Source organism: Nomascus leucogenys, chromosome 12 (genome assembly GCF_006542625.1).
Source record: "Nomascus leucogenys isolate Asia chromosome 12, Asia_NLE_v1, whole genome shotgun sequence".
NCBI classification, from domain to species: domain Eukaryota; kingdom Metazoa; phylum Chordata; class Mammalia; order Primates; family Hylobatidae; genus Nomascus; species Nomascus leucogenys.
This window is the reverse complement of record NC_044392.1, coordinates 106,345,826-106,351,238: the sequence shown is the minus strand read 5'-3', so window position 1 is coordinate 106,351,238 and position 5,413 is coordinate 106,345,826.

Genomic DNA, 5,413 nt, shown 5'->3' with positions numbered 1-5,413 from the left:
TGCAGTGAGCCAAGATTGCACCACTGCACTCCATCCTGGGCAATAGAGTAAGACTCCCATCTCAAAAAATAAAAATAAAAATAAATAAAAATCAGGAGTGTAAGTTGGCCCCTTTGTGAAGGGCAGATGGGCAATATTCGATAAAACCTGAATAAGCAACTCCACTCCTACACTATAGCCCAAGGAACAGTATAATTATATTAAACTGAATACAGGATTCCTCAACAGCATTTGATTTTATAAAATGGTGAGGGGCAGGGAGTGAGGGGGAAAAGCCTTAAATGCCCTTCAGTAGAGACCTGGTTAAATCATGATATATCTGTACAATAAAACACTGAATTTCAAGGAATCTAAGACTCCAGCAGTTTTAAGACATCTCATTAGTTTATGTTCTAAGTAGAAAAAAAATGCCAATAAAACTGTAATATGCCATTGATATCTATGATGCACAATTTAACATGTTAATATGCCTGAATTTGGGATGTATCTTAGAATTGATAAAAAGCATTCTATGCAGTTTTGTTTTGTTTTTAGTATAAGCAAGGCCAGGTGCAGTGGCTCATGCCTATGTTCCCAGCTCTTTGGGTGGCCAGGGCCAGAGGATCACTTAAAGCCAGTTCGAGACCAGCCTGGGCAACAACATAGCAAGACCCCACCTCTACCAAGTTTTTTCTTTTTTTTAATTAGTTGGGTATGGTGGCTTATACCTGTAGTCCCAGCTACCTGGGAGGTGGAGGCAGGAGGATCACCTGGGCAAGAGTGAGACCCTCTTTTTTTTTTTTTTGAGACAGAGTCTCGCTCTGTCACCCAGGCTGGAGTGAAGTGGCATAATCTTGGCTCACTGCAAACTCTGTCTCCCGGGTTCAAGTGATTCTCTTGCCTCAGCCTCCCGAGTAGCAGGGATTACAGGTGCCCGCCACCATGCCTGGCTAATTGTTGTATTTTGAGTAGAGGCGGGGTTTCACCATGTTGGCCAGGCTGGCCTCGAACTCCTAACCTCGTGATTCACTCGCCTAGGCCTCCCGAACTGCTGGGATTAAAGGAGTGAGCCACCATGCCTGGCAGACCCTGTCTCTTTAAAAAAATTAAAAAACAAAAGGATATCAATATTTGACATGGAAATGGTCATTTACAAAAGGCTGGATATTTGTAATGACGTCTGGAAAAAATAAGAAAAAGGAAAAAAGGCTCAACAGAATCATTTCACTTTCATAAATCAATGCAAGAAATTGTAAAGAATATACATTAAAATGCTAACCATGGTTACCTCTAGCCATAGTTTTTAACTAAATTTTTGCATTCTTTTAATCACACCTACTCACTACTCTTGTAATTGGATACTCAATAAAATATTACCAATTTCTTTTCAAAGACCTGGGACAGGGGGTCTAGCAACAGATACTGCTGACTACTTTCTTTGTGGCCCTGTCCCATGTTTCTTTTGCCCTCTGCCTTCTGTTTGGCACTTGCATTGACCCTTAGTGCTTCTGTCAGACCAAGAAAAAGCAAAGCACATGACACAATCAAGTGATGTGGGGATGGGAGTGTTAAGGTAGTATTTGAGGTCACCAATCTTTGAAATCCAATGTATGTATAGGCCAGGCGTGGTGGCTCACGCCTGTAATCCCAGCACTTTGGGAGGACGAGGCAGGTGAGTCACTTGAGGTCAGGAGTTCGAGACTAGCCTGGCCAACACAGTGAAACCCTGTCTCTATTAAAAATGAAAAAAAAAAAATTAGCTGGGCATGGTGGCACATGCCTGTAATCCCAACTACTCAGGAGCCTGAGGCAGGAGAATCACTTGAACCCAGGAGGCAGAAGTTGCAATGAGAAGAGATCGTGCGATTGCACTCCAGCCTGGACAGCAGAATGAGACTGTCTCAAAATAAATAAAAATATAATAAGCCAATTTTTGCCAATTCCTATTCTAATAGGAATTGTTAATTATAGTCAATAACACTAACAGTACTTAGTGCATAGAGTTTTTAAGGACTGTAAGTCAGTTCTTACCACCACACAGGTGAGGAAACAAATACAAAGGTTAAATAATAATGGAATTCACACAACTAATACTTTATACCAGACAGTCTAGTTTCAAAGCATAACTTTTAAATACTCTCGAATTCCATTCTATGCAAATTTTGTACAAGTTTACACCAATTGGGATTCTCACTGTAGTTGACTGTAACTGTGATTCTGTACAAAATCTTTGAAGTCTCCAAAAAACCTCTGAAATAAACTCGGACCAAAAAAAGTTACTTTTATGAGGCAACCAAAAACTGGTGTTTCCATACTTCTGAAGTTCTAGTTCATTCTTGGCTCTTGAGAAACCAACCTAAAAAAAAAAGATAAATTTAAAAACAAATTGACACTAGGACAAATCTGGCACTCCTCAATTTGCTAACTTATCTACCCAGCTCATCTAAATCCTATAATACAAGGTACAGGTAGGCCACGAAAAAAGAAGTACCACTCCTTGAAAAGAACTATTTGAAGTAAACTGATAAATGGAGTATTTTGTCATTAATAAAAACATTCTTTTAAACAGGAAGTAACCAGAAAATATGCTCTTCCCTCTTTAATAGAAATATCTAGAACTCCAACCAATTTACTTGACTTTTTCTAAAAATAAAGGCTATTTCTTAAACAAAAAGGAATTAGGGCTGTATTTAACTCAATTTTGTGGCTGAGCTGTTGAAACAAATAAGAGCCTTTCCTTCATTCTGTGGTAAATGGCTCCATACTTTGCTAGTGGTCACTTCTTTTCTTATTTACAAGTGTCAGAACTATTCTAAAGTTGGCTCCTCTGAGACTTCAGTCACATCACTGATACAAACCTCTCATATGCTGCCAAAGGGTCCCTGTAGGTCAATTCAGGCCTCTTCAAGTTCCACAACTTTAAGGAATTCTTCCATCAAGAGACCTTGGCATTGCCCATGCAAGACTATGACAGGTGAGGTTCAAGACACCTTCCCATTTCAGGCGTTTTACCACCTATAGGTAATAGGACCCAAGGAAACACTTCAAGGAAGGGCAGAACACCCACTCACCCTCAGGGCATTTTCACTAGTTAGAAAAACTGTAAAAACACTTACAAAATCGGATGAAAATTAGTAACAAAGAGCATTTCCTTCTTTTCACAACACTTGTTTCCGAAGTTTTTTTTTTTCCAACTCTCATACTTAAATTGACTGGATTCCTTTGCCTTCCTGTAAACACTTCAGAGTCTCTCTAGTTTACCGACTCTAATCTGTCTCTGGCAGAGTAGCTGTAGAGATGGCTTAAAAAGAATTACACCCACTTTTAACCTGCTTGTGAGATTAAAATAATTTGCAAGGATAATCAGTAAGTCATTTCATCAGCTACAGCTGCAATCTTCAAAATTTGTCATCTAAAAATCTGCAGTTATTTTTAAGGTTTAATAACCCTAAGTAGCAAGAGATTGATGATCTTGAAAAAAGGAAACATCCATGCTCTCCTGTAACTGAGAAGTGCTGGTTAAATCACAGTTTATTGGAAATTTTCTCTTAATAAACTGTCAATTTTCTCCTGAAGAGAACCTCTCATGTTGTTTGTATTTTCACTTAGAAGTACTCAGCATACAAAGCATTTCTTAATTCAACATGACTTCCAGGTCTAGCATTTGACTAAAGATGCAAGAGGTCAGTCCAATTGTTAATATTGGATTGTGTATCAACAAAATCTACTGAATTTTGTTGATACACTGTCACTAAGTGCCACTCCATCTTCAACGTATACTGTTATGAACAAAATACAGAGGTCTGAAGCACACACAATATACCTGCCATGTGTATTGATTTGCCTGTGACTAGTGACCAATGAACATCTGCCTTAAGAAAAGCTTTATCCAATCCAGGCTTCCAATATATTCTTCAGAAGATCCTGATTTAGGCTTTAGCACCTAAGTAAAGGCTTGGCAAATATGCAAGAAATATACTATGAAGCTTAGAACACAAAATCAAATTAAAACCAAATTATCTGTAGTTGTTAATGAAAAGTTCTTTTTATAAAAAAAAGTGGAAGTTTCACTAGAAATTCTGAATTTTGATCAGGTTTAGTGGCTCATGCCTGTAATCCCAGCACTTTGGGAGGCTGAAACGGGTGGATCACCTAAGGCCAGGAATTCCAGACCAGTCTGGTCAACATGCCAAGACCCCCCCCCTACCAAAAATACAAAAATTATCTGGGCATGGTAGTGCACACCTGTAATCCCAGCTACCTGAGAGGCTGAAGGATGAGAACTGCTTGAACCCAGGAGGCAGAGGTTGCAGTGAGCCAAGATCATGCCACTGCACTCTAGCCTGGGCAACAGAGCAAGACCCTGTCTCAAAAAACAAAACAGCCAGGCGCAGTGGCTCATGCCTGTAATCCCAGCACTCTGGGAGGTCGAGGCGGGTGGATTACCTGAGGTCAGGACTTCGAGACCAGCCTAGCCAACATAGTGAAACCCCGTCTATTAAAAATACAAAAAGTTAGCCGGGCGTGGTGGCGGGCGCCTGTAATTCTAGCTACTCAGGAGGTTGAGTCAGGAGAATCACTTGAACCCGGGAGGCGGAGGCTGCAGTGAGCCGAGATCGCGCCACTGCACTCCAGCCTGGGCAACAGAGTGAGACTCGTCTCAAAAACAAACAAACAAACAAAAAACACGAAATTATGAATTTTCAGGGTAAGTACACAAACTAATTGTCTTATCTCTAAACAAAGATATGTGTTTAGTTCACCAATCAAGAAGGCCTAAACATGTTGTCATGTAATGGGAAAAATACAAAACCGACCCACTTTCAGTCCATTTCTTTCCAAAAGAACCCCAGCAGTCAGAGCACTCTGACAACGTCTAAACACGTGCTTATCTTAGTACTCTCAAAGTGCAGCTGCCATATGAAGCAACATTTCTTTGTGCGTTACGTGTAAAACAAAGAATTCGATAAAAAGTTCCCAAAATAAAACAAAAATTTACTTGGACGTTACTCATTGGCTAATAGAACATTTTAGTCCCAATCCAACAAAATTTTAGGCAAACGTCAAGAACCAAGTTAACCAAGACCACTTTAAACAGAATCTTCATTCTAGGTATATAAAAACCGTTTCTTTAAATTAGAGATCTTTTTGGTCCTAAAATCTAGAACTGAATCAGCTACAACTGCAAACAAGGTGATTAGTGCAAAGTAATACAACTGTCCAAAGATAAGCTACTTCCCATTTTCCCTACTCAGTAACACATAAAAATCCTTAATATTAGCCCTTCATTTTCCATGCTTCTACCCAGTAACACCTAAAGCAACTATTTAAGGAACGAAGCCACACAAGGTGACAGTGATTGAGCACCTAGTATGAACCAATTATCTAAATCGATTTCTGAAAGTCCATAATGAATCAGAACTCAGATACGAAG